Source organism: Bombus pyrosoma, unplaced genomic scaffold (genome assembly GCF_014825855.1).
Source record: "Bombus pyrosoma isolate SC7728 unplaced genomic scaffold, ASM1482585v1 HiC_scaffold_4727, whole genome shotgun sequence".
Classification (NCBI taxonomy): domain Eukaryota; kingdom Metazoa; phylum Arthropoda; class Insecta; order Hymenoptera; family Apidae; genus Bombus; species Bombus pyrosoma.
This window is the reverse complement of record NW_025219987.1, coordinates 100464-111393: the sequence shown is the minus strand read 5'-3', so window position 1 is coordinate 111393 and position 10930 is coordinate 100464. Positions and strand designations below refer to the sequence as shown.

General features: G+C 32.5%; 1 protein-coding gene and 1 long non-coding RNA gene across 2 annotated transcripts in view; both read left to right on the top strand.

Annotated features, from left to right (window-relative positions):
* The window catches only part of LOC122577536 (GDP-D-glucose phosphorylase 1), a 150464-nt gene that overhangs the window by 85470 nt on the left and 54064 nt on the right, over positions 1-10930 (top strand). The window lies entirely within an intron of this gene.
* LOC122577534 lies at positions 9554-10737 on the top strand. The gene is made up of 3 exons (XR_006320364.1): positions 9554-9653; positions 9849-9866; positions 10302-10737. It is a non-coding gene; the product is annotated as an uncharacterized LOC122577534 (long non-coding RNA).

The window sequence follows — 10930 nt, the reverse complement described above, 5'->3', positions numbered from 1 at the left end:
TGGTGCCAACGTACAAAATTTGGCGCAGATACAAAATTTGGTATCTTGGAATTTTGTGAAAAGATAATTGACGATTTGTTAACTGAACAAAAATCTTTAACATCATTTCTATCGAATCAAAAAAACATATCTTTGAAAAATATAACCACCAGAAAACGACGTAAAGAATGCTATCGTTCTCTAAGCAAGAAAATAGGGAGAGGAAATAATATAAAGCCAACAATTTACTTTATGTAAAATATAGCAAAAATGTTAACATTTTCTGTCCAGATTGGTGGAACAAAGCTACACTTTGTTTCCCATACTTTGAAAAAATTCATAGTTTGTTATTTGAATAATACTTGTTACTTTAAATTATTTACATTTAGTAAGCTGCATATTTTCTATACAATTAAACTTATTTAAATAAATAGTGCCATTTTTATAAGCAAACACTACATGTCATTATTTAGTCTTCTTCGATAACATTTGAGTTTTATTTCAGTTTTGGTTAAATTACATTTTTATAAACTAAAATTGGATAGGTAAATGGCATGAACACCGGTGATCCACATCGTCATATGAAAGCAAAAATTGTAACCAACCGATGGGTTACGTCGGGTTGAATGTGTTAATGCATTGTGAAACTCAACATTTTGAACAACTTTTTCCTATACATATAGTCAATGCGGTGGTTTGCCTTAGTTTTCGAGATCTTCGTAAAAAATTGTCGGAATCACTGCAGCGTATGGATCAGTATTGGCAAAATTCAACTTAAATCCTTATCATCCCTTATCTTCTGTTTATAGTAAATAGCGATCGAAATTACGAGATTTATTACTAACGAACGTACGTATCGTTAGATTTAGAGAGTCGAGCCGGGAAAAAATCACGTCCTTTATAGTCAGTGAATAGCGTGAGTGGGGTAAAAGCCGAACTTGCGATTAATCGTAGATGCGAGGATGAAATTATTCAGTAACATCAACCGTATTCACACACAGTTGAAGATTTTTAGTCGATCGGCAAAAATGGATGGGCTCCTGTATGAGGAAGTTCTAAAGCCTAGACTAAGGTAATGCAAAAACTGCCGGTTCACCGCCAAGTCACAAAGACGCGTCTGCTCGGCAAAAACAGAATAAGCCGATGAATCACCGATCAACGAAATAAACTCGATCATTACAAGCGATAATATAAAGAAAATTTACATCGATATTTCCCTAACAATAAATAACGTCAATGTTTGTGTATATTTATTACACAATTACATTATTTATATGTCGGAAATGAAAGAACACCGAAGCCTTCCTTTGGAACTTTGGGAAAATCCCGTAATATTGTAATCTAGATTCTACCATAGCCGTAATTAATTAATTGCCATTCAATCCGATTGTATTTATTCGAGATTTCTAACAATGAGCTTGGGCTCGGGGCGACAATCGGTCGCCAACGTAGCCGCGGTCAAGGGATGAACGTTTGTCTAACAAAGGTATGGAGTAATAATATAGCTCTCCTTAAAGAAATAGTTGTAGCGACACTCGACAGTAAACATCGCAACGGTCTCTGTCCCGTTGCTCGCCACACGCAGACCCTATTCTCCGAGTAAGATGATTACCAGATGTCGATGCATCTCCACAGTACATATTCAGCTAGCCTAAGGACCCGTTATAAATCTTAAGATTTAGTTAACTAAAGTCCTTCAAACAAACAAACAATCATTGTCCCAACTACGGGAAGATAGGGGAAACCTACTTTCTCACGCACGACGTTTCCCGCTAGCAACTTTCCCTCAAGGGCGGCTAGCATTCTTTTCTAACCACTGATATGGAAATTGACCAATTAACAGCAACGTCAATTTCCCTTACCTTCCGAACGAAGGCATCGCTCAACGAATCCGATGATCTCGTGCCCTTGGGCACACACCATCTTAGTTTTCCTCTGTGGCATCATCGCGACGGAAAGTCACTCTCTCTTGCGACCTCATCGACGAGAAAGAATAACGTCCTTACAATTAGTGAATATTTCACGTTTTGTTAACCAAGGGCCGGACTTAGATCTTGTGAGAACATACATCCATTATCCCGTTGACCGCGGATTCGTTATCGAACGTAGGATCATTGTCACTCGCGTCTCGAATATCTAATTACTTGATTACTTGTCGATACGGTTACTTATCGATATCTGTAACAATCATATTTGCACTAGTCAATATCTTCTCTATTGCATAATGACAAAGTCTAGCCATAACGAAGATTCGTTTCACGCCCTTAACCCCAACCCTAATCATAACGATAACCCGACATATATAAATGTCTCTTGGAAATATTGCTCTTTTTATTTTTACATTCCAACTGTACGAACACTTTTGTTTTTCACTATACATACATACAAGTATCTTAAATGTTATACATACTTTGCATGTATCATGTTTAATGTATGATGTGTGCATAAAGATCTTGTTAAGACGGTTTGTTAAAACTGTACTTCTATTATATCTATTTAATCTTCTATTTAATACTTCTGTATATCTATTTAATCAATCTTAAAGTACAAGTATTATACGTTTATATTCTTATATATTCGCGCTAGGATGTGCGCAGGTACCATGTTGTACTGCTGAATTGTAGCCAATCAACGAGCAATACTGTAAGCAATTCTAAATAATAACAGTTGACCGACAGGAGGTACCGCGCAGTCGTTTTGTGGATTCACACATGGTTACATGTGCTTTGTCTTGAAGGATGCCTACAATGTGGATGTATATCAGTTAGTAATGAATGCTAAACAAAGAGTTACAAAGTTAATCTGTTAAATTTCGATAGAAGAAAGTGTACAAATACAAAATATGTAACACTTGATCGACTATTGATTTATTTCAGGTAAATATTTTATATATGTTTATAGAATTAAAGATTTTGCTTAAGTTATTCGAATATGAAACAGATATGTTTTATTGCGGTATACCAAATATATCAAACAATATGTATAAATGATAAATAGAACAGATCGTAGATAAGAGAGATAAACGTGTAATATGTATTAAAAAATACGGAATTTATATTCTTAATTCAATTATATTTTTATTAACTGTGTAGATAGGTTCATACTCTTTTATCTAATACTAATACACGACTACCTAGGAATATGTACAGAACCGAAGAAAATTAATCAATAAGATACCTATTTGTGATTATTGGTATGGGCCTACGTGACGATCGATAACGCTCAACTTTGCCATTTTCATAGTTCAGTTTGCGATGCGATATACGAAATTTGTTTAATTTCTATCCTTATTGACACGAGATAATAGGTTTCAAAGGTTCATGTTTAAATGTAAAATACTTTCTTTTTCCTCCTGTTTCGTCGACCATTCGCGGAGAGACGCGATCGCGAGAAGGCACGTCAACGGGAGTCGTAAATTCCCGTTACGATTAAATAATCGACGCCACGAAATGATCGATCCCCTGATTTCTGTTACGACAATAGGGGTGATTCAACTGAAATTACACTGAATTAGCAGGTATAGAATGGTGTTTATTCCAACAACTTTATATGGATAAATAGTTACGCCGATGCGTATATATAAATGAAATAAATGACTGATTTAAGGTATGAAACTCGGTAGGATTGTTGATGACTGCTTGAGCACTCGCTCGAGAGTGCTGGACTCGGAATTGGAGTCGGAATGGGACTGATCTGGAGAGAGTGAGAGACTGAACTCGACTGCTGAGCTGCCCTTAAGGTGTCTCGGAGGAAAGCTTGCTGTGGGTCTGTCCTTTGACCGAAGAACAGCCTTTTATGATGAACATGTGTTGGGTTTTTCCCGTCTGATGACTGTCCGCTTTCTCCGTGATTTTTAAGAGCGCCTAATAAACTCAAGGACCTTTCCAAGACCCCGCCATAAACTGCAAATATTTCTCGAATTAGAGAATTCTCCCGATATGCAATTAGACTGGCAAGCATTTGTGGATGTTGAGGTTATTAGATGTATAATAAGAGAGACGCGTGGATAAATTATAAGGTAAAAAATATATTTGAAATACGTAAGTGAAAAAGATACAAAAGTTGAAATAATAACATGAGCTGGTCCAGATCCGCACGCTAGCAGTGTTACTCTATAACTGAAAAACCCTGAAGCCAACGTCGCCTTTCGACTGTTAATGGCCTGCCTTCGTCGCAGTCTTTTGTCTATGCGCTGTCGATGGCTTCAATGCTTTAGAAAGCTAAAAAGACCAGATGTAGAGTTTTCTTAAAGGCAGTGACTTTCAACAGTGGAGACAATGCAGCTAAAGGCTAATGTCTTTATGGTGGGTCATTGCGTCTATTGAGAATCGGGATGGCTGTAGATTGACCGTTGGCTGCCAGGTAGTGAGGGACGGCGCGCAGATGTCCTACGCGACGTAACACCTCCTTTCTTAATTAAAAGTTACAAACTTTCCATATTGTCGTAGTACATTTTTTGCCACATTTCATCATACTATATAACAACAACAAAATTTCTTGTCTATAAAAAATGAAAAGACATCGCAATGTAAATATTATATTAGCAGAAAATACGTTCAAACAGTGCTTAAAGTCATAAAGCGGTATGGGCTAGGTTTCAGGTGTATATGAAAATTGTATATATTTGCAATCGGAAGATTAAACTGCCAAGACTGTTTCAAATGTATTCCAGCAGTAGTTAATGATATCCATATTGCTCGTATATCGCTATTACATTTCATAAATTAAATTGTGAGTATAGATATAAAATTGTATCAGTATGAAATAACAGGCAGGAAACCACTAATATCGATACATAGATTTTAAAGCACATACTTACTTATATATACAAACAACAATTTTTCAATGCGTTAATATATGTTAGAACCTATCTTTATTTGTATTAACATTAATATATGATAAGCAAGTATTGAAGTATTGAATCTTTGTTTGGTCTTCTACTTTTTCTCGTAACTTATATGTACAATTATTATTATCATCAAATGTACAATAATGTGCACCATCATTAATTGTAAAAACTTCTAACGCGCGAAAAATTGTATCAAGTGAAATTATATTTTAATAATCCAAAATATGTGAAGCGCTGATGGATTATTTTGCTTAAATATATCAACATTTCTTTTATAAATGTAAAAATATTACAACATTGCAATGTTAAACTTGAGAATGTCCTGTTTCTATGTAGATCAGATCGCTTTAAAATTATTTTTTTCTATATGTTGTGAAACATTGATTACGGAATTCGTTGAGATTTTAAGAACAAGACAAATTTAATTCATCTATGATTAACAGATTAAAGATAACAATCCATTACAAAGTTTTAGCAAGTGAAACAAGATATATCCTGAGAATATTTTGCGAAATTCTGAATATTATAGCTATAAATTTATTTATAACTTATAAATAAATTACGCTATAAAGATAATACAATTTTATAATTTAACACTATTTTATTTATTTTATCAAAATTTTCTTATTTAATAGCATTTGATGAAATTCAAACAAATAATGACAAAATATTGTAACATTTTAACCTAATTGTATGCATTAAATATGTAATTCAATATGATAATAATCTTGTAAAATAATCATGTCTCAATTTTAATTTCTGCATTTATCTAACTTGCTTTAATTTCTTAGGGTGCTCAAAGTCTTTGGATCTCCAGAAACCTGTGTACGGATTTCGTGTTATTCAACTAATCCTATTCTCCTGTAAGGTAAATCATTATAAATCTTCTCTTACGTTGGTATGGTGAGTCTTTTTTTAGTATCCTTATTACGAAATGTATATAATCATGCGCTCTTCTTTTTATTATGACGGATTTAAATGATTTACTCCGTGCCTTTACCAATGAATGTTTACAAAAGGCCATGATGTTGCTCGTTGCGATCAGCTGTATTAAAAATATAATTAAAATCTCTATTTATAACGTGCCGCTTGTGTCTAGAAAAGAGTAAAAATCACTGTGGCCTTGTCGCGGTTAACGGTTGAACTCCAATTTGAAATTGTTTGTGTCGTCCAACCCAACTGTTAACGCCAACCGTCGCAACCTTGCTTTCAGAGGTTGATCGCGCCATTTCGTTTAGCAAATATTTTCCTTTTTTTTCAGGTAACTAATTAGTTGCCCGAGTTTATTTATTTTTCTTTCTTTTGAATTCTTTGGTATATAATTTATACAATACAACCTCTTCTGGTTATCTTGCGCACGCGTAACATTCACGTACCATTACATTACGTACAATTCCACACTTTTCGTATTCTTCTTTTTATACTATTACTCGAATATAAAATTAAAAACTGTCATAATTATAGAAACTCAGATTAAATATTAGTATTTATATTCTACACTCGTCTTGCGTTACATATACATTTTTTACATTATATGTATGAACCAACATAGAATATATAAATTATATTTTACATAACATGTTTCATGTCCCACGTTTTTCTTAATAATCACATTTCATCTTAGATATTTTCCTTTCACAATTTCCTCAGAGTTTTCTTCTGAACCTCTACCAAACTACATATCAATTTTTACTTTCCTCTTTTTCTTCCTCCCCAGCCTTATACGAGGCGTGATCAAAAAGATCGTTGAACTTTGTCCTTATTTGAGAAAATATTTATTTGTTCGTCTATATTTAAGTTATTCCCTTTGAATATGTTAAAGTAACTACTTCAAGAAAAACTCTACGTCTTTATTTATGTATAATAGGAAAATTGAGAAATTAAAAAATTAAATGTACGAATATTCATATTATTTAATAAAATAATAAAAAATTAACGGTAACATTTTTTTAATTAACATCTTTCGGGAATTCACTTGATATATATAAATTGCGAATTTTATAATCTCTTCATAAAAAGTGTACTTGGCAGAAAAAGTAAATGTCACAGAGATAGTAATAGGAACATTGATATACAATTTCCGTCGTCATTTGTAAGAGTACTATTAAAGTAAGCAACATTTGTTTGTCCACCCCATAAATCTAGAAATTAATAAGAACTTATTGTTTCCACAATATGGACTGATTATATTTAATATCTTCCCAAATAATGAGTATTGACTAAAATATCAGAATATGGGTTGGTTTATTTTTGTTCCAGATTCATAAGAAAACTTTCTGTCAGAACCGATGACCCAACGATGCTGACTTCTCATTGTTGCATTACAATATACAGCAAATATGCAGGGTGTTGTGCAAGATATATATATATATAAAAAAAAGTTTAATTTATCCGGCTTATATATATATACACAAAGTGCAAGTCGTATAAATTAAAATTTTTTTTTTATATGCCCGTGCTACGATGCGTTCATAGTGAAGAGAAACACAGAACCAATAATCAATGGTCTCGTATAAATCTTTGTTTAATATCATGGACACGTATATCAGAAGAAAGCTTACAATAACATTTTGGAAAGGTTTAGTTACCATAAACAATTTTCAAAAATTTCGAATTCTATTTTACTTGTATGTAACAAAAAGTATTCATTGAGTCGGTTTTGCACAATATTTTTAACGGTATAACTTTTTAACTTTAAAAATGTTTCTATTGCTCTGTCCAAAGTCCTTTAGTTTGTTGAACCAGATTAAGTCGTTTTAACATACTTTTGATTAAGTGATAGACTCACCACAAGAGGGAGTTCTTCCTTTTATTGGTATTTTAATACATTAAGCATTTTATAAAGTGCAATGTTTCAGAAGAAGTTGGTTTATTAAGACTGCTATTTTTATTATTTCAATCTATTAATATACTGGTATACTGGTATATCTTGAAAAGTAATTTAATATTAATTTATTCTTTTGCGCGTTTGAGCCTGAAAATTGGATAAAAAAGAAAGCTTTATAAAGGTTTCTCTCAGACCGAAACGTAATACACTTCATCTTGCAGTTTCCTTATGGATTCTGTATGACTCTATTTTTTCATCTTTCGTGTGTTCGTTAATGGTGATACGGAAAATACAGGCGATCGATTCGTTGAAATTCAAGAATCGATTTTTTAAGTCTTTTTTCGTATCTCCTAAAAACTCTCCGCCTCTAATCCCTCTTCTCTTTCTCTTTCTAACTTTTAACTTGCCTTTCTTTTTCTTTGTTCTCCATCTTCGCTTCTCGAAGTCCTGTTTTATTCTCCCCCCTAAGTAGCACCTGTCCTTCTCTATTTATATCGTTCGACCGACTCGCAGTAAACACAGGAAAAGTCAAATCGTCGGTTGGTGTTCTAAATTCTATAGAATTTACATGTATAGGATATTCATTTTTTATAAGAATTGTGACCCCTACACGTTTATTTACAGAAAAACTAATTACACCCGCGAAGCCATTAAATTCCTGTCTCAACATATTTCTTACACGGCGAGAAGTTTACGGACAATTGGCATTTATAGATTAAATTCGAATGCTCTGAAGATTCTAAAATCGGTAGTCTCTGTCGAATAAGGAATAACGAATAAAATTTGGTTATTATATAGAAAACTGCTGGCAGCGTGGGTTTCGGTGATTTTTCACTATGTCGTAGAAATCGACGTTTTCAACAACTTTTTCCTTTGCATATTACTTTGGCACTACTCGGCCTTACTTTGCGAGATACTTGCAAAAATCTGTCGGTACCACCACTACAGTGAATGATACATATAACTGTGTGTCTGTAGTATCGTATATGTTCGTATTGTTTGTCAACTACTTTGCGGTGGTCGAATTAAGAAAGCTAATGCTAAATCTGTCCCTGCTATGTTCGTTACGAACAACAAAATATCCTGTAAAATTCTGGTATTACCTCCTCTATCTGAAGTATTGAGATACAAAAATTGCTTTTAAAATATTGTTTTGGGGATACATAAAAGTACCCTTCTTGTATATTGTTGACAGTGAGTAAAATATGTACACATACATCGTACATGTATAATACGGCTTTGTATACACTGTTTCCCAGGGTCATGGGTTGGTCATTTGGAGGTTAGAGAATTGTTACGTACAGAGTATCGTCTTCGATATAGCTATGAGCATTGTAGCGGTTTATGCCATGTATTATACTTACGTATGTGTGTAGCAGTTACACAATTTCCAGTGGTGATTGCAGATATAGCCTCCATTTTTTGCCAAATACCTCTAGCATTACTTATGCTTCAAGGGGAGAACAATCATTAAATTAACTATTTTCTGTAAAATATTGTACAATTATTACAATAGTATGGAATATATTTTGCAATTACATATTTTATCCACTTTGATATTTAATATCAATATAAAAATCAACAGCGCAATAGCGGTAATTTTCGACATGTAAAGTCGTTACTGTATTGTAGTAAAATTGAAATATTAGATCGTCCGAAAAATTTGTTTCGTTTTATAAGGAAATAATGGATGCAAAACATCTTTTCTTTCATATTATTTTGTCGAATTACGTACGATCTATTTTGTTTTATTACGAGAAAGAAAGACACATTTCGGACAACCTTATATTATTAGCGCAGAGACATTTGCGCAGCGTACAAGATTCGCTTATAGTCCAGAAGCGTAAACAATGAACAAGCAGTACGAATCTACCTTTATTAGGGACGGTATTGTTCAACAGTCTTTCATATTCGAAACGCGAGAGTGTGGACGTGCTACGGAATAGTTACCTATTTAAACGTTACAATTTTTGTGTTTAGCAAGTGTTTGTGCAATTGGTAAGAAGTGCTAGTTGCTAGATAAAATATAGAATCTGGTTATTCGAAAGTTGACTTGCAATTTTCTATAAAAAGGATTTATTCAGGATAAATACTTTATACTTGTAAATTTTATGAATTAAAAAGTTTCTGTAAATTATTTTAATCTAATAACTTTGTTCTGTCTCTGGGATGGGTCATACGGCAACCCGATAGACTATTCCACATGTGGAAGTAAGTCATAGAAACCAATACAGTTTTCTTATTTATTTATTTATTTTTTCTTATTTTTATTACATTTTTCGTCTCTAATGTACTACTTGCATTTATACATTTATATTAACGCAAGAGTAATGATATACATATTTATATTTTAGTTTTAATTAAACATATTGATCATATTTTTTTTATATAAAAGTTAGGTCGTTCTTCCTATTTTATTTTCTTCCGCTAAAAAATGTTTTCATCAAAGATAATGCTTATTTAGGACCAAGAATAAAGTCGGTCATCGATAATGGTTACTAATAACAGAACTTAACGTATAATTATTTCTATAATTGAATATTATGTTCTTATAAAATAATTATGTTTCTGTTAATATTAATTATTCTTCGAATCTCGTATTGTATTTATTTCATAGATAGTAATTTTTTACGAAATTTGTTTAAGAATCCTCCCCTGATGCACTTCGTGGTACACAAAGAAGCTTATTCCAGTAACACGATTCTTCATAAATTCTTTTCCATGCTGTTATGGTAAGTGTTCTCCCTACTTCTTTTTGATTATCTATCGTTATCTTTCCTATTTATTAACCAAAAATTACGAATAAAAGAAAAACAAATCTCAATTCTCAAATTCTCTTACAAGTCATTACAATTGGATATGGACATGATTTAAATAATATACCGAGTCTGATATCTACAAAATCGTCTAAAACTTTCATTTTGTTATATGTAGTTTATATGTAGATATTTTATTACACATAGAAATTTATTATATATAGAAACATAACGTCAATATTTAAACAATGGCGAAACAATAAGCGGTAGAATATCTCACATGATATTGATGTTATGAGAAAAAGTTTTAACAAAAATTGTTTAGTTCGAATGAAGACATCACATATGGTGCAAATTACTTTTTTGTAGATCCAGTAGTAGAATCCCATTTCAACTTCATTTTTGCAAATGGAACCATATATTTTTTAATACATTCATCGATTTATCTTCGTATTCCTTATGAAAATATTAAAAGGAAATGTTAGTTCACCAGATATCTTAACTTGAAGTTGTCGTATA